The 27,385-nt window shown below is 35.5% G+C and overlaps 1 pseudogene; it reads right to left on the minus strand.

Annotated features, from left to right (window-relative positions):
• Positions 1–17,170: 17,170 nt before the first annotated feature.
• On the minus strand, positions 17,171–25,511 carry LOC143389766 (abnormal spindle-like microcephaly-associated protein homolog; annotated as a pseudogene).
• Positions 25,512–27,385: the final 1,874 nt, after the last annotated feature.

Here is a 27,385-nt window from a genome sequence, read left to right on the forward strand (position 1 = left end):
AGTTAAAACCATGGCTGAGAAAATATTATCCAAGATATAAAGGGAAGTCAGCAATCATGCCAGAACACAGTCTCTTAGCGTATTCACAGCACTACTGGGGAAGCCATGAGCAAGAATCTGAGAATCTATTTTAAGATAAAGTAGACACATGCATGGTTTTATATATAAACCTGTTGAAGTATGAAGCTCACCATATTTTGAATTTTCAGTACAATCAGCATTTTGGGGGAGTGATTTCTTCACAGAATTTTTATTTGCCAAAGTCAGAGTATTCTCAAGAATGTACCTGTGATAGCAAGTAGGATTTTATATATGTATATAAAAATATATAATGTGACCCAGGCGACAGAGACAGGCAGTCAGGAAGTTACATATTTGTTAACATTTAAAATTCATTGAGAAGTATTACAAGGAAAATGTGACTGGTTTTATAATACATATCCTTGCAAAAGGCAAGTCCAAATATACACCATGCCTCCAATGAACTGCCGATACTTCTATTCTTTTAGGATTATTTTTATCCAATTTAGGATAAGTAGTCAGAGTCTAATAGGGTATGGATTAGTATCAGAGTTTCAATATTTCAAACAGAAAAATGGAAAATGAGTCTAAAAAGTATGCCAACATGTGCTACACAATCATCTTCCCGCTCTCAATCAGAATTATTCCTTGACATGACTATCACCCCAAGTAAGAAACAATGAGAGGAGGAGAGGAAGAAAATCTGTGAATACATATTTGGAATGGAAAATTCTTAGGAGCTCACAACCTTGGGGGTGGCAGAGGAAATCCCAAATGTAGGGGACACGTTAAACATTCCACAAACATGGAGCTGTGCTGGCCTAATGACTTCTTGACAACCTGCCTCTGAGCTTTGGGCACTTGAAATATAGGTTGGTGTCAGGAGCGTTAGCTTAATTGCAGTGAGACCATCAAAGCTTGGTCTACGTCTTTGTGAACAGGAGGATATGGTTTCATATTTTCCAATACAAACATGAGGCAGGAGGGCTGAATCCTCCTTTTGTAAGTAACTGTGGCAACTGGGGTATGAATGTCTTCCTGTGTGGATTTTGAAGACATTGGGTCATCCCCCAGTTTTCATAGTGTTTCTTGCAGATTCCCTGGGAAATTATTGTTTCCTTGATAAAATAAAAGAAGGTCAACTGGGACACAGTGATGGGGGAGTTCTGTCATGTGGGATGAGTCAGGGTCTGCAAGAGAAAACACTAACTGGGATGCTATCCCATATATCTTTCCACTTGAGCGTAGCAATCTGATTCTAAGCATCATCCCAAAACCTCTTCCTGCAACAAGATGCCTTTATGTTTTAGGGTCTGCTTTTTGCATCATGTCAGTCACTTGTCATTTAAAAGCAAATGGCTGAACCACAAGATTTTGGAACACACATGTGCACTCCACTGCCACAGGCCCAGTTCCCAGAGGGCTCCAAATCACTGGCATCTCTGTTCTTCACCATTGTCATGAACTCCAGTCAGTCAAAAAAGGCACTGTCTGCTTCAGTCATGATGAGGAACAGGATATCTCTAGGTTCTCCAGTGATTTCTGGTCATGGGAATCTCAAATATTTCATGGTGTTGGCCTAGCCATATTTCAAAAATGAAGAAGATGGCACTGTGGGTTTTGATTCTATTAGGAGCCATTAAGTAGTGTGGAATCTCCTTTCAATATAAACTCAGGAGATCTCTTGAAGGCAAGGCCTCCAAAGAGTTGCCAAAGATCACAGGAATCCAGGCCCATTGGGGTCTAAAATGTGAGTTTCATGTTTGTTTTTGCTCTCAACTATACCTGAAAAGGCTTTTACAAGGAAATGATATAAAATCCTGCCTGAGATTCCCAGGAATGTGGACAAAGCCATGCAGGCCTAGATCTCAGTTTCCAAAGGTTCCTCTCATGCCTGGCCCCCTAATATCCCAACACAATTCATGGCAATAGTTCTCTGAGGTCAGTTCCACAACACAGTCTCCACTGGGCATTACACTGGAGTTCAAGTGAAAGTAGACCCATTCATCATTTCCAACAACCACACAAAGTCCACTATTCCAACAATAATACTCCCACATGGCCCTCATCTTCTTCCATATAGACACTCATCATAACATTCTGGCTGTGGATTTCCATAGGGGGAGCACTCTAAGATGGTGTCCAAAGTAAGCTCTCATGCCCCTCATTTGCCTAAATCATGGTGGCCTGCACACACTTCCTGAGATACAGGATAGATAAAATAGGCCTATAGATAATACTTCTCTGCTTCTCAAATTAGAGGCCTACTGCCTGCAAGGGGGATATTCTTTATGTGTACTGGACTCATGAAAAAATCCAACCACCTGTGTGCTAGTTACTTCAGGGCTTGCAACAACTCATTTGACACAGAGGATCCCTATTCTTACTTCATAGGGGTCAGGAGCCTGAGCAGAGGAAGGCAAGAGACTTCATCCAAAATTACTCTTCTTTTTATGCTTTTAGTTTTGGATGGACACATGGGATCTTTATTTAATTTCCTGGGGAGCTGAGAATCTAATCCACAGCCTCACCCAGGGCCAAGAGGCTAATTCAGAAACATCTTTTACAAAGCACTTTACCTAAAAGCCACAGATGAGGCCTCTTCATTTCCATTTGAAACTGTTTTCTTGAAGTTTCAAAAAGGGGTGGCCTAAGGCAAAGACCTTCCTGACATTCAGGGGAACAGACCATCAGTAAGAAAAAATCCTGTGGAAAGACTTTTCCACAAGATGAACACTATGGCACTGACAGCTCCTGATCATGCTACTTGGGTTGCTATCTATGCTAGCAGGGATTCTCCAGAGAGAACCTTACTGGTCACACTAATTTTTGAGTTTTCTGAGATGCTTGGCATTCCCTTTAACAATCCATTCCATGGCCATATCACAGAGCTTGGAGGTGGTACACATCTTTAACGCAAAACCCTGAGCCCCTTCAGAAAGTGGCCAAATTCAGGAAGAATACAGGAACTTAGGAACATGGTAGGTGTTGCCCATCTGCAAAGCAAGCAGCGGTCCATTCATAAATTGTTCATGAGGAGTGCTAGAAAGCTTTCCTCTAGACAGAACACATACACTGCTGCATTCTTCTCTCTACTGTCTTTAACCACAAACCCAGTGAGATCCACTGACATAGAAACACTCACCATTAGCAAAAGGACTCACTAGTAAACAATCCATTTCAAACCCAAGAAGGCCTTTTTCCTGCATGATATCAGAACATGAGACAAAACCACAAATTTAAACACACATCCACTAAGACACACAAACCCCCTCTGGAGTTGGTCTTTGTCTATCCACAGTGTCCTCTGACTGGTGGGTGAAACTATATTCCCCAGCAGTGGCCTGTCCTGTCTCAGCTCTGGTCTCCTTGGCCATCTGTGTGTAGTTGTCAGGAGCCAGCAATGAGCCTGTAACTTCTTTCTCAGGAAAGGCCCCTCTTCAGACTTTTCCTGGCATTTGGCTATCCACACATCACTAGATGCCCAGAAAGAATGACTCTGGCCTTGGTACATCCAAACAAGTGAGCCCATTGGGACTGGGACTGTCACTGGGTGCCTCACTACCTGGAACCCAAGTTCAGAGAATTCCATCACCAAAGATGTGAAGTGAGGTCACTTCCTTTAGGGAAGTGAATGAGGTCACTTCCTTGGCAACCACTTTGTCCTAACAGTTGTTTCCAAGTATTCCTTGAGATGGAGGCTGCCCCATCTTGACGTTTTCACAAATTATAAACATATACATATCATAGAAGCCTGTGATCAGCTATCCACACAGGCCTGGGAGGGTCCTTCTTCTTTGCATTGAGAAGAGAGAGTCTGATTCAGCCACATCCCTTCATCCTGACAGGGTTGTTTTTCATGGAAGATTACTTTAGATCTCACAGGTCCAACCCAGCTGCCTACATTTTCTCCAGGAATTATTTCTGCATCTACCTTTGTGGTTCTGAGCAGCTGTAGGATTCCCTACATCCCTGTATGGCAACATCAACTCTGGACCTGCTGTTATGTGAAAATAGATTGAAGGAACAGAGGATTCTTAAGGTTCATATCATGATCGATTTGGGTTAGGAGTCATTCTGCTGGATGAATACTGGTATTGAGCAACTGGGATATTTATAAGAATGTAAGGTGAAATGTTAAGTGTGAAAACAGAAAACTAGGTAAGATATGAAGCACACAAGGGCATTGGGCCCTTGATTTGGATACATAGTTTTGAAATAGGTTCTGCACAGTTGAATCCTATAAATCAATATACAATGGCATAAGATCTTCTACCTGGTCTACTGAATATAAAAGAGAACTTCCAGTGAAATAGAGATAGTAGGTAAGATTGCAGTATAGGTTTAGGAAGAAGAGTGAGTTTAGGATTGATACAAAAGGCCTTTTGTGACAGAATTTCTGTTAGAGTGTCAATGTGAATATCAGCACACATGAAGTGTCAGCCACAACAAGGAAAATGGGAAAATAGATATCAATATAAAAGTTAGAAGATCAGGCAAAGTACAAAATGATTGATAAGATGAGGGATATTTTCAACAGGGGGACAGTTGAATACATTACCTTAGGAAGAAACAAATGTATACTCACCAATAGGATTGAAATATGAAAACAATAGGCAATGTAGACATGGATGATTTAAGTAATCCATGCTCTCATTAAAATTAGGCTTTGGAAGAATTATAAGATAAGTGTAAGTTTTGCATTTTGTGTCCAGAATATTACGTGATGAAAGGAATATATAGAGCAGGTGGCATGCATATTTCTTTCACCTTATCTGGAGCTTGTTTGAAAACCCCATCATTTAGTGTTTGGGGATAAAAATAGGTGTATATAGAGATGATGCCTGAATAGACCATATGGTGAATAAAAAATGTAACACATTACTATTTTAAATAATGGATTGAATTGGTATTTTAATATATACACATTGAATTTGGTATTCACATAGATACATTCAATCCAAGTAGTTATACATCTAGTGGTAATATTAGGGTTACTATTAAGAACAAATTGTGTTTTAGTTTTCCTTCGAACATGATAATGGAAATCAAAAGTAATGTTTTATAAAAGAACTCTCATGAAAAAGCAAGTAAAGAAACATGGAGGAATACAAGTGTTCTAATGCAGGAAGTGATTGAAACTGAATCATATGCATATAAATTTGTGAATTTGTGGATGAAAACATACATGGTATGATGTATATATACTGAATAAATAGGAATATAACAATCATGAATGAAAATTAACTTGAAAATACACATCATGTTCCATATGAATATACTTGCATTGATATTAAACTGGGTTAGTTACTGTAGAAATCGTAGGGTTAGCACTAAATATTCACTGAGGTTAGTTTTGAGTATTCATAAAGAATATGTATGTCAGGAAAATAAATATTTCTGAGAAATATCTTCTTAAAAGTTGATTATAAATTCACACAGATAAACGTGGAAGAATCAAGGTAGTTTATATATGACACATATTTTTCATGTTTGCAAAACCGTGGAAAATACATATATTATATATTCAATACATTAAATAGTAGCAGTACATATTCCATTGGAAATTCATAAGGGGATATATATTATTCAGATATCCCAAAAATATTCATTTTGTTCTACATGGTTTTATGTATAATCTTGTTGAAGCATGAAGCTCACCATAGTTTGAATTTTCAGTTCCCTCAGTGTTTGGGGGTGTGATCTCTTCACGAAATTTGTTTATGCCAAAGTCAGAGTACTCTCAAGAATGTACCTGTGATAGCAGATAAGACAATATATATGAATATAAAATATATATTATGTCCCAGGCAATAGAGACAAGGAGTCAGGAAGTTACACATTTGTTAACCTTGAAAATGCATAGAGAAGTATTACAAGGAAAACATGGCAGGTTTTATAAAACGTAACCTTGATAAGCAAAAGGCAATTCCCAGTATACACCAAGCCTCCTATGAACTGCCTGTACTTCTCTTCTTTTAGAATGATTTTTATCCATGTTAGGATAAGTAGTCAGAGTCTAGTAGGGTATGGGTTAATGTCAGAGATTCAATATTTCAAATGACAAAAAAGAAAATGAGTCTAATATATATGGGAACATATGCTACATAAAAATCTTCCTACTGTCATCCAGAACAATGCCTTGACATTACTATCATCCCAAATAAGATACTATTATAGGAGAAGTGGAAGGAAATTTGTGAATATATATCTAGAATGGAAAATTCTCAGGAGCTCACAACCTTGGGTGGTGGCAGAAGAGATACCAAAAGTAGGGGACAGGGTCAACATTCCACAAACATAGAGCTGTGCTGGCCTAATGGCTTCTTGAAAACCTGCCTCTGAGCTTTGTGCTCTTGAAATATAGGATGGTGTCAGCAGCATTAGCTTCCTTTGTAGTGAGACCATCCATGCTGGGTCTGCATTTATGTGAACAGGAGGACGTAGTTTCATATTTCCAATACAAACATGAGGCAGCAGAGAAGATTCCTTTCTTAGTAGAAAACTGTGGTGACTCGGATCTGAATGTCTCCCTGTGTGGATTGTGAAGATATTGGGTCATCCTCCAGTTTTCATGGCATTTCTTGCAGCTTCCCTGGGAAATTGGTGTTTGTCCATGAAATACAAGAAGGTCAACTGGGATACACTGCTGGAGAGAGTTCTGTCACTTGGGGTGAGTGAAGGTCTGCAAAAGAAAACACCAACTGGGCTGCTATCCCGTATATACTTCCCACTTGAGTATAGCAACCTAATTCTGAGCATCACCCCAAAAGCTCTCCCAACAACCTCTCCCCACAATAACATGCCTTTAAATTTTAGGGTCTGATGGCTGCACCATGTCAATCACATGTCATTTGGAAGCCTATGACAGAATCACAGGGCCCCACCACAGATGTTTGATCACATACCTGCACTCCACTGCTACAGGCCCAGTTCACAGAGGGCTCCAACTCATTGGCATCTCTGTTCACTATGGTCATGAATTCCAGTCAGTCAAAAAAGGCACTGTCTGGTTCAGTCATGATGAGCAACAGGAGATCTCTAAGTTCTCCAGTGATTTCTGATCATGGGAATCTCAAATATTTCATGGTATTGGCCTAGCCATATTTCAAGAATAAAGAAGTTGGCACTATGGGTTTTGATTCATTTAGGAGCCATAAATTGGTGAGAAATGTCCTTTTAATATAAGCTCTGGAGATCTCACGCAGGCAAGGCTTCCAAAGAGTGGCCAAGGTCACAGGAATCCAGGTCCATTGGGGTCTAAATTGTGAGTTTCATGTTTGTTTTTGCTCTCAACTATACCTGAAAAGGCTTTTACAAGAAAATGATGTGAAATCCTTCCTGAGATTCCCAGGAATGTGGACAAAGCCACCCGGGCCTAGATCTCAGTTTCCAAAGGTTCCTCTCATGCTTGGTCTCCTAACATCCCAACACAATTCATGGCACTAGTCTCTGAGGACAGTTTCAGAACTCAGTCTCTAATGAGCATTACACTAGAGTTCAAGCTAAAGTAGACCCAGTCATCTTTTCCAACCACCACACAAAAGACCATGATTCCAACCAAAGAAAACTTCCACATGGCCCTCATCTTCTTCCATATAGACACTCATCATAACATTCTGGCTGTGGATTTCCATAGGGGGAGCACTCTAAGATGGTATTCAAAGTAAGCTCTCATGCCCCTCATTTGCCTAAAGTGATGGTTGTCTGGAAACCCTTCCTGAGAAACAGGATAGATAAAATGGGCCTATAGTTAATACTTCTCTGCTTCTCAAATTAGAGACCTACTGCCTGCAAGGGGGAGATACTTTATGTGTACTGGACTCATGAAAAAATCCAACCACCTGTGTGCTAGTTACTGGAGGGCTTGCAACAACTCATTTGACACAGAGGATCCCTGTTCTGAATTCATAGGGATCAGGAGCCTGAGCAGAGGAAGGCAAGAGACTTCATCCAAAATTACTCTTGTTTTTAACCTTTTAGTTTTCGATGGACACATGGCATATTTGTTTAATCTCCTGGAGAGCTGAGAATCTAATCCACAACCTCAAACAGGGCCAAGAGGCTGTTTCAAACACATCTTTTACAAAGCCCTTTACCTAACAGCCACAGATGAGGCCTCTTCATTTCCATTTGAAACTGTTTTCTTGAGGTTTCACAGAGGGGGTGGCCTAAACCAAAGACTTTCCTAACATTCTGGGGAACAGAACCATAGGTAAGAAAAAAGCCTGGGGACAGACTTTTCCACAAGATGAACACTATGACACTGACAGCTCCTGATCATGCTACTTGGGTTGCTATCTATCCAAGCAGAGATTCTCCAGAAAGAGCCTAACCAGTCCCACTATTTTTTGAGTTCTCTGAGATGCTTGGATTCCCTTCAGCAATGCAGTCCATGGCCACATCATAGACCTTGGAGGTGGTAAACATCTTTGATGCAAAACCCCAAGCCCCTTCAGAGAGTGACCAACATTCAGGAACAATACAGGAACTTAGAAACATGGTAGGTGTTGCCCATCTGCAAGGCAAGCAACAGTCTATTCATAAATTGGCCATGAGGAGTGCTGGAAAGCTTTTCACTACACAGGACACATTCACTGCTGCATTCTTCTCTCTACTCTCTTTAACCACAAACCCAGTGGGATCCATTGATATAGAAACACTCACCATTAGCAAAAGGACTCACTAGTAAACAGTCTATTTCAAACCCAAGATACCCTTTTTCCTCCATGTTCTCAGAACATGAGACAAAACCACAAATTTAAACACACATTCACTAAGACACATAAACCCCCTCTGGAGTTGGCCTGCATCTATCCTCTGACTGGTGGTTGTAACTATATTCCCCAGCAGTGGCCTGTCCTGTCTCAGCTCTGGTCTCCTTGGCCATTTCTGATGAGCCAGTAACTTCTTTCTCAGGAAAGGCCCCTCTTCAGACCTTTCCTGGAATTTGTCTATCCACACATCACAAGGTGCCAAGAAAGAATGACTCTGACCTTTGTACCTCCAATCAAGTGAACCCACTTGGACTGGGACTGGCTCTGGGTGCCCCACTACCTGAATCCCAAGTTAAGAGATTTTCATCACCAAGGAAGTGAGGTGAGGTCACTTCCTTCAGAGAAGTGAATGAGGTCATTTCCTTTGCAACCACTTTGTCCTAATAGTTGTTTCCAAGGGTCCCATGAGATGGAGGCTGCCCCATCTTCCTGTGACATTTTCAAAAGCTATAAATGTATACATATCATAGGAGCCCGGGATCAGCTATCCACACAGGCCTGGTTGGGTCCATCTTCCCTGCATTGAGAAGAGAGAGGCTTATTCAGGCTTATCCCAGGGTATTTGCCATGCAAGATTACATTATGTTTCTCAGGTTTTACATAGCTGCCTACATCTTCTCCAGGGATCCTGCTCTTATGTGAAATTAGATTGAGGGAGCAGAGTATGGTTAGGGTTAATATCATGGTCGATTTTGGTTAGGAGTCATTCTGTTGGGTGAAAATTTGTTTTGAGAAATTGGAGTATTTGTAAGAATGTATAGGTGAAGTGTACAGATGAAAATTTATAACTAGGTAAGATCTGAAACATAGAAGGGCATTGGGCCTGTGATTTTGATACATAGTGTTGAATTAGGTTCTGCACAGAAGTACTGTAGACATCAATACCCCATAGCAGAGGATCCTGTACCTCAGTTACTTCAGTGTAAAAGACAACATCCAGTGAAACAGGGATAGTAGGTATGTTTGCAGTGTCATTTAGGCAGAAGAATGAGTTTAGCATTTGGACTAAAAGTCCTATTGTAATAGGGTTTGTGTGAGAGAGTGAATGAGAATGTCTGCATACATGAAGAGTAACAAGTATATATTTGTCCAAATATGTATAAATATAGATGTTAATAAATAAAAGTTCTGAATTAAGGAAAATTATCATGTAAAGTTTCAGAGGGGAATGGGGACTCAATTGGAAAATGGTCAGCATGTTTGTGTTATATTCTGAGAAATAATTTGGCTACATTTTACTCATGTCCTGAGACTTTGTGTGAGGCTGAATTTAAAAGTGAAAGACCAATTAATCTGGTGGAGGAAATTTCAAGGCAGGACATCATTCAGTTCATGGCATGGATATTTCTGGCAGTTTTGAGCCAGGTTTATTCTAAAAATTAAGAGCAAAACTAGATCAAAAACATTGTAAAAATTTGCAATTTGGCCAGAAAAATGCTTTCAAAACTGGGGTCAAGAAAGATGTGGTTGTGTCGGGAGCATGGTGGCACATGCCTGTAATCCCAGTGGCTAGGGAGACTGAGGCAGGAGGATGGATTCAAAGCTAGCCTCAGCAAAATCGAGGTGCTGAGCAACTCAGTGAGTTTCTGTCTCTAAACAAAATACAAAAAAAAAGGGCTGAGGATGAGGATCACTGGTTGACTGCCACTAAGTTTAAGCCCCTGTCCCCACCTACCCCCTCCAAAAAAAGAAAGAAAGAAAAGTGTGGTTGTGGGCTGGAGTTGTAGTACAGTGGTGTAACTTAGAACCATATAAAAATAAATAAATAAAATAAAGGTGTTGTGTCCATCTACAACTAAAAAAAAATTATAAAAAAAAGAAAGTTGTGGTTGTTTTATTAAAGACATTATAGCTACTAAAGAGATGCTAAGTATTGGCACAAGACCTGATGACTTGAAGGCATGGCAGGAATTGACAAGATCACATTACATCATACGCTCAAGTGTGTAAAAGGAAAAATTCTTTTGAGAAGAGTTCCTGGGCACCCTACACACACAGTTGTTTCACTGTGCTCAGCTGCCCAGTCACTCAGAACTCCTGCAGCTGTAGTCCCAGGAGGCCCAGGTACTGGTCAAGATGGCAGTAGACCATGGCATTCAAGTGGTGCTATTTCTGCAGGAATGCACGATGATGGATTCAGTGAATCATGGAGGTTTCCACTGATGTTTCAAGGAAGGCCTGGGAGGCCAGGTAGAATCTACTAAACATAAAACTTTTGTGGATAGTTATCAGAGAAGTAACTGTTTTTCCCCATCAGAATTGCCAATTTATTCCAATTATTTATCAAATAATTCACTGTTTTTGCACTGTTCTGAATTTCCATCATGGTAATTTACTAAATTCATGCACATATTTTAGGTCTATTTTTAGATTTTTCTAACTATTTCATCATTTATTTTAGATTTTTTAGTATCATATTTTCACTACTCTCACTATGATAGATAATGTGAATCTAGTTTTCACACTTCAAGTCATCTTTTCAAAAATTTTCTGACTAGTTTTGTTTGCTTATTTATTATTAATGTAATACTGGAGTAAAGACTGGAGTCGCTCAGCTAATTCATAATCTCAATATCCAGATTGTGAGTTTGGAAAAGCACTACTTGTTTTACACTTAAAACTCTTGATATCAAAAATAAAACTTTAAAATAGTAGCAATCTTGAGGTATATTTTAGACATACTACTGAGATAATTTAGTATTCTAAAGTTTGATCTTTAAACACACACACACACAAATTAGAAGTGGTTTTAGAAATAAAATCCTAAGTTTCATAAAAACAAGACAAAATACAAAAAAACTCCCAATCTATAACTGTATAATCAATTAAAATGTTTCAAAAATGAAGGCCAAAAAAGTAAATAATAACAATAATAATAGTAAGAAAAGGTTCATTTAGACATGCATAACTTGAAAGAATTCCTGATCAGTTGGTTTACATTATGAATCATGTTGAAAGAATGTCCTTTAGGCAGAAGGAAAATGACACCAGATAGAAATATGCAACTAACTAATTGACTGAAGATTAACAAATATAGCACCTATATAAACAAATATATTTTTAAAATTTAAGTCTCTTTAAAATTAATGATTATTTAAAGTAAAAATGATGAAATGATAATTTATTTAATACACTAGAAGTAAACTATTGATAACAATCCAAAGGCAGGGGAAGAATAAATTTAATAAATTGGAAAATCTTTCTTTGTGTGTGTGTGGTGCTGGGGATTGAACCCAGGGCCTTGTGCATGAAAGGCAAGCACTCTACCAACTGAGCTATAGCCCCAGCCCTAAATTGGAAAATCTTTAATAATGTATATAAAGTTGTATAATATTATTAGAGATAGTGTGTTAAGTTAAAGATGTTTACTAAAAACCTTGAAGCAGCCACAGAATAACAGAATAACATGACAAATATTAATAGCCAACAAAGTAGATAAATTGTGATCACAAAAACTATTCAATCAAACCAAAAGAGGAAAAAAAAAACAGAAAAAAGGAACAGATGGGATAAATAGGAAACAAAGAACAGGGAGAAGAATTAAACCATCCATACTAATAATCATAATAACTATAATAAGTCTAAATGCCCCAATTAAATGGACAATTGTTAGAGTAAATTAAACAATAAAGTCCAAATCATATATCTTCTGCAAGACACCTCTTAAACACAGATAGGTTAAAAGTAAAATGTGGATGGGTATACTATATTATAGTAGATTGGGTGGAGACCTCCAAAAGAGATTTCAATGTTCAAATCCTAGAACCTTTGAATGTCATCTTATTTGGAGAAAGGGTCTTTGTAGATATAAGTTGAGAATCTTGAGATGAAAATACCTTGGATTACCATTGTGTACCCAAAACTCAAAGACATTTGTTTGAAAAGTAGGGCAGAAGGAGATTAAATAAAGAAAAGAGAAAGAAGCAATAGACTATAGACAGAAACTGTAGTGATGTAGCCAGAAGCCCAGAAATATACCAGGAATCAACAAAGTTTGTAGAGGCAAGGGACAGTCACTTCTGGATACTGAGGGCTGCAGCCCTGCCAACATCTTCATTTCAGACCAATGATCTCCCAAACAGAATAAGTTTCTGCTGTTTTAGGCCAATAAATTTGTGATCATTTGTAATAGTAGCCCTCAGAAATTAATATACATGCTTATGCAAGCCAGAATTAGAATACCAAAAATGTGAATGCATGTCATACCAATAAACTGCACACACTTAAAAATGGTTAAAATGTTACATGTGTTTTACCACAATTAAAACATTTTAAGCATAGGAATGGGGGGGGGGTGGCCAGAGACAGAGAGAAAAAGGGAGCAGGAACTGGAGTTGCTATATAAATATCACGCAAAATTTTACAACAAAAAAGTTACTAAGAAACTAGATCATTCCATAATTAGATTAGTAGACATATTAAGACAACATAACAACCTTGAAGATTACAGAATAAGAGAGCTCCAAAATACATTCAGTTAATTGGTTTTTGATTCAAGGGGACATAGACAAATCTGCAATTACTACAACCCTCTATCAATAACTGGTAAAAGAAAAGACAGGTAGTAAGTAGACAGAAGTCTTGAATAGCACTATCACCTAATTTGCCTGAAATGTGTTTGTCAAACACTCTACACAACAGCAGGATATTTTTTTTCATATGTATGTGGAACAATATCCATGTGGTCCAAAGAACATTTTGCAAACCAAAGAAGCCAGATCATAAAAAAAATACATTTCAATGGAGAAAGAATAGTCTTTTTAAATGAATTAACTTGAAATGGATCAATGAACTAAACAGTACAAATGTAATAGAAAATCTTTATGTCTTTGGGTTAAGCAGAGATTTTATATCACCGAAAGCATAATCAGTAAATGAAAAAAGACAAATTGGATTTCATGAAAACTAAAAACTTCTGTACTTCTCATATCCTATAAAGGACTTGTGTTCAAAAAGATTTAAAGATCTCTCACAACTTAGAACAATTTTTTCAATGATGAAAACCCCCCCAAAATATTCAATATCATTATTGTTAGGGAAATGGAAATTAAAACCACAATGAAATAGCACTAGTCATTTCAAGTGTTTAAAACTATGTATGACCATAGCAAAAGTGCTCTTCAGGATGCTGTTGATGTATATAAATATGCAAAAACATATTGCATAATTTAAATGAGTCTTACCGAAAACTGAAATGGACATAAAAGAGATGGATAAAATGGGAAGCTGGCCAAGTTAATTAAATGAAGTGTTCACACCTGAGTATGAGATAGAATGAGGAGACTCCACTGGAAGGGCATGTAGGACTGGTAAGTGAAAAGGAGGAATGCAACACAATTACAGGGTAGTGATGCAACTACACTGCTTTTTTTTTTTTAAAGTATTGGGTATTTCTTTTAAAACATTAAATTGTATACTTTATTTATTTTTATGTGGTGCTGAGGATTGAATCCAGTGTCTCATATGTGCTAGGCAAGTGCTCTACAATTGAGCTACAACACCAGCCCCAACTACACTGCTTTTTATATTTTTTCACCTTACAATTTGTTTTTAATTTGTTCTAATTAGTTACACATGACAGTAGAATGCATTTTGACACAGCATTCATAAATGACATATAACTCCTTTCTTTTGGTTGTATATGATGTAATTATACAGACTATATAATCATATATGGACATAGGGTAATAATGTCTGACTCATTCTACTATCCTTTCTATCCCCTCCTCTCACTGCCTTCTGCCCAAGCCAAAGTTACTCCATTCTTCCCTACCACACCCACCACATTATGGATCAGTATCCACTTATCAGAGAAAACATTCGGCCTTTGTTTTTTGGGGTTTGGCTTACTTCGCTTAGCATGATATTCTCCAGCTCCATCCATTTACCTGAAAATGCCATAATTTCATTCTTCTTTAAGGCTGAGTAATGTTCCATTGTGTATATACACCATATTTTCTTTATCCATTCATCTGTTGATATATAAAGAACTCAAGAAACAAATAACCCAATCAATAAATGGGCAAAGGAACAGAACAGGCACTTCACAGAAGAAATACAATCGATCAACAAATATATGAAAAAATGTTCAGCATCTCTAGCAATTGGAGAAATGCAAATCAAAACTACTCTAAAATTTCATCTCATTCTAGTCAAATGGCAATTATCAAGAATAAAAGCAATAATAAGTGTGTTATTAAAGATGTGGAGGGAAAGGTACACTCATACATTGCTGGTGGGACTGAAAATTGGTGTAACCACTTTGGAAAGCAGTGTGGAGATTCCTCAAAAAACTTGGAATGGAACTACCATTTGACCCAGCTGTTGCACTCCTTCGTTTATACCCAAAGAACTGAAAATCAGCATAATTCAGAGATATAGCCACATCAATGTTTATAGCAGTTCAATTCACAATATCTAAAGTATGGAACCAACAATTATTTTTTTTTTAAATCTCACCCTATCTAGCTGTTCTAAGATAGGAATTGTACTTCTGTGTAAGGCACAAGACACAATGTCCTTATCATTAAATTTGACAGTGTATAAACCATAAAGGAAATTGCAGAGTAGGCTGCAACTTCACCCCACATAGTAAAACAGGGTTGTGCAGTAACAGCTCTATAATTCCTTACTTGTTAAATCTAACACCTCTCCCTGGGAATGGGCAAAGGGGAAGTCCTGGTAGGACTGCTTACCACTTACCGCTTACCGGTCCCTGGCTCAGTAATACTGTTAAATGTCCTTCAAAAGATTTTTGGTTTTGTGTAATATTCAACAAGGAAAAAAAAAACTATTTAAACATCAGGAAGTCATTTTCTTGCATGCATAATATTTATTGTGCAATTACTAGTTGGTTATAGTTATATTTATAAGAAATTAGCACCATTAACGTTTATATGCTGGCCAATTAAATCCTAAAAGTATATATAATTTACCAAAGTAAATAGATTATTTATAGTAAAGCTCTGTTGAATGAAGGAAAACAAAACAATGAGAAAGTCAATAAAAATTACAAGGTTTGAAAAACACTTAGTACTGACACTTCATTGAGGAAAAATAAAGAGTGGGAAACAAAAATCTCCATTATATTTGAATATACTTTTGAACACATCAATATGTTTAGATCTATCTTAACCAAATTATAAGCTGTGTTAGCTTTGGATCACTGTGACCAAAATATCCAACAAGAACAACTTGGAAGAGGAAAGGTTTATTTGGCTCTCATGGTTTCAGAGGTCTTAGTCTAAAAACAGCCAATTCCATTTCTCTGGGCCCAAGGTGAGGGCAAAGATCATGGCAGAATGGTGTGGTAGAGAAGCACTGCTCCATTCATGGCATCCAGAAAGCAGAGAGAGAGAAGGGGTTTCATGGAAGATGAACCCTTCCAGAGCATATCCCCAGTGACTCACTTCCTTCAGGCCTGCCTCAACTGCCTACAGTTACCACTGAGTGAGTCCATTCAAACTAGGATGTACTGATTAGCTCTCATAGTCTAATCATTTCACCTCTGAACATTACAGCATCAACACAAGAGCTTTTGGACACCTGAGATGCAAACTATAACATAGGCAGACAATTTTAGGCTAGTTAGGATTTACTTACTATTTCAAACAAATAACATTTTTATAGTGTCCATGCATGGAAAACTTTGAGGTCCTATCAGACTTCTGTGGCCCTGGAGCCACATAGATACAGATGTCAATAGCCTAAAGTTTACAAAATAAGTAACTTTCAAACTAAATAACTTTCCAATTTGTAGTATGTAAATGAACAACATGTTTCTTTTAAAGCAATACTATTCTCTTCCCACAATAAATTATAATACAAATTAAAATCAGTTCAAAGTTAAGGGGTTTTATTATATATACACTTACTGGTTATATTCTTATAATTTCCCTAGAGAAGCTCATTTAACTCTCTGGATGCTTTAGCCAGTGAAGGATACAAATTAGTACATTATCCATACACATGTGTGGGAATATTTTATGCTCTTCTCATTTTCTAAGTGAATAGACAGAATCTTTGACTTTCAACATGTGTTTTAGTAAAATGCTTTTGCTTATCAATAAAACAGGTAATAATTGATTCCTTTCCTTTTAGGAATATGACTACATTCAAACTAATATAACACTTTAATAGACATGAGTAACAGTATTATAATCATCTTATGACATATTTATTTGTTATATGCATACAGCTATATTAAATAAAAAACAATGAAGAATTTAATAAACAGCTTAGTTATTTGTAATATACATTTTTTAATACAAAGTCAGATTTTAGAAATTGTACATAGAAAGCAAAAAGCACTTTACATATTCATAATTAGTTTTAATATTTCTTTATACTGTACACACTGAAAATGTTTATATTTACTGATAAGGAATGCCAAGTGTATCCATCACCATTTGAATAGCTTGCAGAGAATTGGTGATTTCTTTTATACTATCCCTTCTTAAAACCCAATCCTGTTTAAGTCTGTTTTAAAAAATAAAAATAAAAATATGGCATTAAAACAGTATATTTCTTAAAAGAGTTAATTTCTTAAAAGAGTTAATTTTTATCTTTATGTGTTAACTAATTCATGACACATCATTTCTCTTACAACCTTTTCAAAGAGGTGGAAGAACTTCATATTATTGCCAATTATCAGTTCTAGAATATTTCCTTACGATACTGGCTTCTTTGAAGCTTATACTACTTATTTTGCTACCATCTTTTGCTCATTGACCATCTCCTAATTACGAACCTGCTCTTGAACTTCCCCCAACTCCTGTTACCATTCTCATTAATATCAACATCCATATGGCTAAAAAACCAACAGCATTCTCAGTTTTTGCAACCCTTTCCTTCCATTCTTTCTTAACCAATCCTTTCTCACATAGTTTACATTCTAGACTTTATCACCACTTCTGATTTATCCATGTTATCTGCTTTAATACAGTCACTGAACCAATTCCTCCACCCTGCTGAGATCTCTAGTTCACTTGACCTCAACACATACCTATTGTTCATTAGAATGTTATTCTCACTTTCCTCCCTAACTAGTTTAGTTATCTCAATATTATTCCATTCTGTTTCTTTCTCTTTTCAAACTTGTCTAGAAAATTCTATTTGGGTTCCAAATTAAATAGAAATATCTTCTTTCTCCATTCCTATACAGATATTGCTAAAGAAACTATACATTTTTATTTTATGTCAAATGGGCATTTGAATTGCCTAGTATGCTTCTGCTCTCCCAGATGACTATTTTATTTCTTTCCTCTTTTCAAATATCCCTTCCATACCCTCTAAGCTACTTCTGAGTTGTTGAGTTTAAAATATCACACCACATTGAGAAAACGGTATCAATCAGGGGAGAGTTTCATGTATCTTCTCACACAAATCCCTACCATGTACACTTCCATCTTCTTATTCTTTCTTGTTAAAAATCTAAATGCCTCACCATTGGTTAGTGGTAAAAATGCGGTATGTATCCATACGATGGAAAGGAGTGATAGAAAGGAGTGAAATTTCAATCCATGATCATATTCATTCATCTTTTGGCCTTAAGTGCTATCTACATCCTCAAACCAACAGTACTCCAATTTTTATCTAAAAAATTGTTCTTCTGTTCAACCATAGGCATGATTTTCCAATGGCTTATTTATATTTTCCTCTTATTTATGCTGTAGGTTTCTCAAGCTTATTCAAAACAAAAGCCATGCCATGATGCAACACTCCTGCCCACTCTGTGCTATCCTCTCCTCAACTCACCCTACAGGACTTAAAAATCACATGATGCTTTCTCGGCCATTCTCTTTATCTTAGTAGTTGTCACTATCTTTATTATTTCACTCATTAATCTGTTTGCTCATTGTCATTCTTCCTGAACCACATAGCTTTACGCTGCACAACCAAATTTAAACACTTTGTAGTTCAAGATGCAGCTCTATATGATTTGTACTCCCTGATCATGGAGAGTAACCACATAAACAAACACACCTTAAAAAAAAAGTAACATAAACTAGGTAAACCACAATTATCTTTATGGGTCTATAACAGGCTAAATGGTGACCCTGGAACATATATCTATGTCTAGTCACAGAATCTGTGATGTTACATTATTTAGAAAAAAAGAAAACAGGTTTTTTTTTCTTTTTTTGCTGATATACTTAAGTAAAAGATCTTGATATAAAATCATCCTGGATTGGGCTGGGGTTGTGGCTCAGTGGTAGAGTGCTTGCTTAGCACATACGAGGCCCGGGTCAATCCTCAGCATCACATAAAAATAGAGATTACCATGGAAAATAAAACTGATATAACAAGGTTCTTAGCATTAGGTCTGAACTATTTAACATAAGGAATTTGTTGAATAGCTACTAAATACCCAAAGCTACATCAGTATTATTTCATTATAGTGAAATTGATTCCTTTAGATTTACTGAATAGTCTATTCTTTTTCTTTTTTTTTTGGAATAGTCTATTCTTATTCAAATGTTTTTTCTCTATGGTTAAGAACAATATCTTGTTTATGATAGTGTTAACAAATATATATTTAAATGAATGAATGGTGACATGAAATTATAGAATACAATTAACTGCTTACCTTGAAACTATTCTGGTCCTTATTGGTGTTTCTGGAATAAAGGGAATACCTATGGAAGAATTCTTCTTTTGATTATTAAGTATTCTTTCAGCATTTATTTTATGTTTACGAGCTGTAAGTTTGTAGATGCTATAAATGCGGTCCACAACTTTGGGACTACTTCGTACATCCTAAAAAAGAAAGTGTACATTTACTAAAACCTAATAAAAATTCAGTCTCTCCTAGAATAACAAAATCAATCATTTGAATACTATGCAGTAGGCTTTCAAGCTTTTAACAATCAAGAGCATGGCTCTCTAAGTATAGCAGGCAAATTATTTTAAATTGTGAAATAATATGTAAGACAATTATAAAGAGGAGAAATATTCAAAAATTGTAAATTTAATTCGATACTGAATGAAAAAAGGAACTATACTCAATATAACCTGTCATATCTAGATACTAAGTCCTATGAATTTTACCTCTTCCAACTTTCTAGAATCATCCACTTACCTCTCATTGACACAACCCTAGGTGAAGCACAATCTCTTGTCTAGCCACTACACATCTACATTTGCCTCCTTTAATGGTCTCCCCATTCTATACATGCTCTCCCAAATTCATTCTTCAGTCAGTAGCCAGGGTGATGCTAAAACTTAAATAGGAAAATATTATTCTCTTGCTTAAAATGCTTCAGTGGTTTCCACAGTTATCAGGGTAAAGGCAGGGCTCTGGTTACTCTTATGTTGATTGTGATACCTGGAGAGAATAACTCAGATGTCTCGGCACAGAAAAGCTTGAGACATATTTATGGTTATGATAGGTGGATAGAGAATTATACGTGTCTTATTTCCTACCCTGCAAAGGTAATTTGTTATATTCTCTAGTAAGTAGGAAATTCTCATTTACATGACTGAAATAAATTCTATTTTCAGAATTCAGTTTCTTTAATATCAAAATGAAACAATGAATACACACACACACACACACACACACACACACCGATACTAGGCAAAAAACAACAACAACAACAACAACAACAAAAAAAAAAAACAAGTTTGATCACATGCAAAATCCTATTTAGTGTAATGGTTACTAAAGGAAAAACATAAAATCTATACATAAAAGAACATAGAAAATAAGCTCAAAGAAAAGTAACTGATCAATACTTACAGAGGCTCTGTTTGTTGTTTTCAACAAAACAGCCAACAAACAACAAGTTTTTGTGAAAATGCTTCCACCCTTGTCTGCAACTTTGTCACCAGGCTTTTCTCGGTACATCTGCAAAAGCTCCAACAATGTGTGTATACAGTTTTCTACATCATAAACTGCTGAAGTAGTTTTCTCATACTTGAAGAGAACAGAATGAAATTAAAAGTTGTAATAAGCATACACATTTAAAACTGCCCAACAGTAAAGACAGCTTAGAGCCAAATCTTTGAAGTATCTGCCGCAGGTACAAAGGACTTCATGAGATAATTTTTTGTTACTCCTATCATATTTGAATCTTATATGCATATTAATCTTTGACTTTCCTAACCACTTCAAAAGTTCCACATAAAACAAATTAAAGCTAAAATATATAAAAAAGAATATCTTGAAGTAAATAAAAGCAAGCTTCTAAAGAGAAGACCATTTTAGCAAGACTCTCTCATGAAAGAGAACTTATCTGTTACAGTTAGTCATAGGGTAAGATAATGAGTAAGGCAAGATCTAATTATACTATTTTACATCCTTCTTGAGAGGAAGATGTACTTTAGAATAAAACAAATTTGATACTAAAAATCTAGGATTAGTTTTTCATGCTTTATTTAATGATACTATTACATTCTAGGATTAGTTTTTCATCCTTTATTTAATGATACTATTACATTCATACTGAAATTTGCATGATTTCAAAAAATAATCATTCTAACATAAAAATAAGAAACCATTAATAGCTAACACTTGCATGGTATGTTTATGTATCAAGAACTTTTAAGTATATTAACTCATTTAATCTTCACAGTAACATTTTGAGATGAGTATTATTTTTTTCTATACCCATTTTACTGTGGAAGAAAGTAAAGCAAAGAGAGACCAAATAATGTATAACAGCTTGCAGAACTGGGATTCAAATTCAGTAGTTTGGGTCTATGTTCTTAACCACTATTCCTCAATATATTGTGTACATTAAAGTCATGGTTGTGAGGGTGGGCAAGGAAGGTAAATGTCTCATCTTAATACCACTGATTGTATGCAACTTCTGTAAGCATTATCATTCCTTTTCTATAAAATGGGAAATATATGAGTTACTTTACAGGATTATTATAAGGATTAAATTAAATAATGTACAAAAATACTGACAAGTTCTCAATAATACTATTATTCATATTATTATTCATATTATAAAAGTAATAGAAATAAAACAACAAAATAGCATTCATATCTATAGTTATATTCATAAATTAAATATTTTTCCCCATCAAGACTCTTCATATACATGAATTTTAATATAGAGGCCTAATTTCAAACTTTGTTTTTTTTTTTTTTTTTTTTTCGTTTTTTGGTGCCATGGATTGAGACCAAGGGTAGTGCTTAACCACTGAGCCAAATCCCCAGCTTTTTTTTTTTTAATATTTATTTTGAGACAGTGTCTCACTAGGTTGCTTATAGTCTAAGCTGCTGAGGCTGGCTTAGAACCTGCAATCCTTCTGACTCCTTCCTGAGCTATTGGGATTAGGCATGCAGCACCATTCCCAGCCTAATTTCTAATTTAGAGCATTTCTACTCTACTTTGTAGAGACTCATCCAGTCCACACTGGATGTGTGTATATGTGGACGTATGTATTTAATCCTGCAGAGTAATACCTTTATTTTACAATTTATATAAATTCTATCAATTCTATCTATCTAATAATTTGCAGAGTTACATTTTTTGAACAATGAATATTTCATTATTAAAATGGAAAACTACCTTAGCTACATTAAGCAAAACTTGTACAGGATATCTGATGACCTCCATACAAGGAACACTACGATTACAACTTCGGATTAAAACAAATATTTTAGAAATTGCTCCACTCTCAGCCATGTTCTCACAACAACGTGGAGATATTCTGGTAACAACCTCTGAAAGAGAAAAAGACACGTTAATTTCCAGTAACAACAATGCATTCCAATTTTATACATAACTATAATGTACTAAGTAGAAAAATAAATAAACAGAAGACCAATTGAATAGAGAAAGAGGACAGGGGAGGGACTGGGAGAAGAAGTACAAAGGATTGAAATGGAGCAAACTGGCCGGGTGTGGTGGCGCATGCCCATAATCTCAGAGGCTTTAGAGGTGGAAGCAGGATGATTCCCAAGTTCAAAGCCAGCCTCAGTAACTTAGCCAAGCCCTATACAACTTAGCAAGATCCTGTCTCTAAGTGAAAAAATGAAAATAAAAAACAGACTGGGGATGTGGCTCAGTGGTTGAACACCCCTGGGTTCAATCCCTGGTACCTCTCTGCCCCCCCAAAAGAAATGGAGCATATGAAGTTATATGCATTTATGTCAAAATGAACCCCACTACAATGCTCCAAGAAAAAATGAAGTCTTAGTTAATACTGTGTAATCACAATGTTCTTTAAATATTCAAAGATAAAAAATGCATTCCTAATCTTATGCAAGATATTGTTATAACAAACTAACCGAGGTGTTTTAGGGTCTCAAGAATGGCAGAAAGGTGCTTATACGTTAAAAGATAATGAAGTGCAAGTGTGGTTCTTTTGTAGAGTTTATCTTCTTCTCTAATATCCCTATTAACCATCTGAAGACATAACCGTATAGCTTTATTTTTGTACAATCATGTTTCTTCCACCAAGAGTAGCCTCTCCATAATGCCTTAAAGAGATAAAAGAATGATTTTAAGATTACAGCCCGTATTGTTTTGAATTTATATATACATTTATTTCTACAAAATAAATATTTTCAGTAAATTTATATGATATGAACAGATACATTTCAACTAAAACCTCAATTTTGGTTTTATTCCTGTATCAAAAACCATAGTTTTCACTTATCTGAAGTTTAGTTATTCTACCATTAAATTTTTCCTGTCTTTTGCGAAGGAGAAAGAGACGTACTGCTTTCTGTATTACTGATGCAGCCCTATTTTTCTGGTTCATAAATTCTTGAACTTCATGCTCAATTTTATGATGCTATAATATTTCTCAATAAATCTCTTTTGTTCTAATTTTGCTTGAAATCATCTCTGTTTAAAATGTGAAGATTTTTTCACTTTTAATACACACATTTTTTAAAGTAGACAAAAATGTACATACATTTATATACATATTTTATATATGTTAGCATTCTTCATAGCCATGTGAAGTTTACATGCTCCTTGAATTCTAAAAGCAGATAATATGAAGCTGCTATGAAGTGAAGGGGGAAGCCAAACTGGCTGTCAATGCTAAACTCTAAAGGAGAAAGAAATAGAAGGTCAAAACGCCTTTCAAACCTCCAGTATCATTTCCCCCTTCTACTTCGTAGAGACTCATCCAGTCCACACTGGATGTGTGTATATGTGGACGTATGTATTTAATCCTGCAGAGTAATACCTTTATTTTACAATTTATATAAATTCTATCAAACTATATGACATTCTGAAAATTATTTTTTCACTAAATATTTTATTGGTACATGCATGTTAATTACACAAATAAGAACTTTATCCAGAATATAGAATTCCTATAAACCATAATAAAAAAGAACATCAAGTAGAAAAAGGGACAAAGTGCATAAAAAGAAAGATTAGAAAGAGCACATGATACACAGATAAGAACTTGAATAATAAATGTAAAAATTTCAGAACTGCTGGCAATCAAGTAAATGAAAAACAAAATGAGATACCATTTCCAATTCACTGGAATGGCAAAAATCAGGGTGTCTTCTGATGCCACTGTTGTGAAGGATTTAGAGGAACAGGTACCCTCCAACTTTACTAGTGGGAGTATAATAAATGAGTAAAATTACATCAGAGAGTAATTCACAGCTTTATTGCTGTTCCATAAAGAATATTTCCAAACTTACAGTCATTCTAATAGCTATATGCTGAAAGTGTTACATATTATATGATCTTTCCATAAGGAATCTGAGAATTGTTCAATATATGTCAAAAATTTCTAAGAGGGAAGTTACATCTCATAGTTTTTCTGCAAAAGACAAACTGACCTGAATACAAATGGCTGAATTAACCCATTTGTTAGCATTCTTCATAGCCATGTGAACTTTATATGCTCTTTGAATTCTAAGAGCAGACAGGTGATAATATGCAGCTGCTGTGAAGTGAAGGAGCCAAGCTTTGGCTCTCTGTTCTAAAATCTAAAGGAGAAAAAGAATATTAATAATCAAGTGTCTGACTTTTTTGATACACCAATATTTTAACTGAAGAAATTTTTTGAAGTACTATAACAAATGAGTTGATTGCTCAGTTGTATAGCATGTAGAATATTAAAATATTTTATTTTTATTGGTTCTTTTTAGTTATATATAATATTAGGATTCATTTTGACATAATTCAAAAACAGAATATAATTTGTTATAATTCAGATCCCAGTACATCTCTTTTCCTTCCCCCACTTCCTGCCCTGTTCCCTTCCCTCTATTAAAGTGTCTGATTCTTAAGACAGTTTTTTTCTCTTATGTAACTATCATGATTCAATGTGATTATAATCCTGTATTTCAAAATATTTAGAATAATTTAACTCATGATTCATAGTATGTAAGCAAAATTATAGCATTTAACTAAACTACCCAACAACAGCAATTTAAGACCTTCAATGTATGAATAATGAAAGATATCAATGCTAAAAAACAAAAAAGGCTACTGTATTCCAGAAGGATAGTTAGAAATGGTGATGTTAAATCTGATAAAATTATATGAATTAATTGTTCCAGTATTAGTGTAGCACAAATCCAGTGTAAGATTCTTATAGTATGGCTTTCAACAGTGATCTTGGGGCTTTAGATTTCTAATATATATGAGTAAAATACAAAAGAACTCTATTTTAGGTTCAAATCAGGCTGTTATGTCTATGCCAGTGCTTTATATATTGGAAGCCAAATGTCATGAGCTCACTTAACAGAATTACCTTTTGCTGAAGATTGGGTGACATCACAGGAATGGTAGTTACAATTCCTTAAGGGCAGCAAAAGGCTACCTGAGTAAAAATTAACATCTTTAACCTATGAAACCTTTCCCTCATACTTCTCTCAGTTTTTTTGTTGAGTCATTATACAAGAGAAATTTTATTTTGCATCTCTGGCAATGGGAAGCAGCAGGGTCCCACAAATTTCCCACAAATCACAGGATTTCATGCTTTTATGTCTGAATTTTATTCCTTCGTGTGTGTATATGTTTATGTACACAACATTTTCTTTATCCATCTAATGATGAGCACTTCAAATGAATCCATAACCTGCTGGCTACTGTGAATATGACTTCAATAGATATATAAGTGCATGAGTCTTTTCAACATATTGATTTTATGTTTTTTGGACATGCACACACACACACACACACACACATTGGGATTGATAGATCATATGTTGGGATTGATAGATCATATGGCAATGCTATTTAGTTATTTCAGAAAGCTCCAATGCTGTTTTCCATATCATGTTTCTATCATCAGTGTGCAAGTATTTATATTTATCCACATCCTTGCCAGCACTTGCTATTTATTTATTTATTTATTATCTTTTTGAAAATAGGCATTCTTCCTGGAGTCAGGTGATATTTCATTCTGGTTTTGATTTGCATTTCCTTAGTAAATAAAGATATTGAACTTTTTCATGTGTATGTTTTCTTTTGAGAAATGTCTGTTAATATATTTAGCCCATTTGTAAATTGGCTTATTTATTGTTTTGCTATTGAGTTGTTTGTGTTCCTTATATATACTAGATATTAACAGATATGTAGTTTACAAATATTTTCCATAATTCTATAGATTGTGTCTTTGTTGGTTGTCTTTGTTGTATAGAATCTTTTTAGTTTGCTCTAATCCCATTGTCAACTTTTGGTTTTGTTGGTTGTGCATTTAGGGTCACATCAAAAAAATATATTTATATATATATATATCATATATCTCTGGAAAAATGTCCTGAATTATTTTTCCTATGTTTTCTTCTGGCAGTTTAAATTTTAGTTCTTACATTTTTGTCTTTGATCTATTTGAGTTGATATTTGTAAATGTTATGGTTTAGTTATGAGTTATGGTTTAGTTATGAAGTGAGCCCCAAAAGTTCATGTGTGAGACAATACAAGAACATTCAGAGGTGAAATGATTGGTATCAGGGTAATGCTTATAAAAACCTTGACCTAATTAGTGATCAATCTACTTGAATGGACTAACTGGGTAGTGACTGTAGGCAGGTAGAGTGTGGATAGATGAGGTAGGTCACTGAGGGCATGCCTCTGGAAAATATATTTTGTCTCTGGTAGCAGAGCTCTCTGTGCTTCCTTGATGCCCATGTTCTGAGCTACTTTATTTTACCATACCTTTCTGCATGATGTTCTGCCTCACCTCCAGCTCAGAAAAATGGAGTGAGCCATCAATGCCCTGAGACTTCTGGAATCATGAGTCACAAGTTAAATTTTCCTCCTCTAAATTGTCCTTATCAGGTCTTTTGATCACAGTGGCAGGAAAACTGACTAGAACTATGATAGATAGGGATCTGGTTTCATTCTTTTGCACAAGGATATCAGTTTTCCCAGAAACATTTTTTTTTCTTTTGAAGACATTGTTCTTTCTTCATTGTGGGTTCTTGGCTCCTTTATCAATAATATGTGGGGTGTAAATGTGTGTAATTACTTTTGGGGTCTTTTTTCAGTTCTATTGGTCTTTGTCTTTTTATGTCAATACCATACTGTTTTGATTATTAGCGCCTTTTTATATTTTTAATAAAATAGTGTAATGCCTCTTACTTTGATCCTTTTGCTCAGAATTGCTTTGGCTATTTGGAGTCTTTTGTTTTTATGTATGAACTT

Source organism: Callospermophilus lateralis, unplaced genomic scaffold (assembly GCF_048772815.1).
Source record: "Callospermophilus lateralis isolate mCalLat2 unplaced genomic scaffold, mCalLat2.hap1 Scaffold_246, whole genome shotgun sequence".
Lineage (NCBI taxonomy): Eukaryota > Metazoa > Chordata > Mammalia > Rodentia > Sciuridae > Callospermophilus > Callospermophilus lateralis.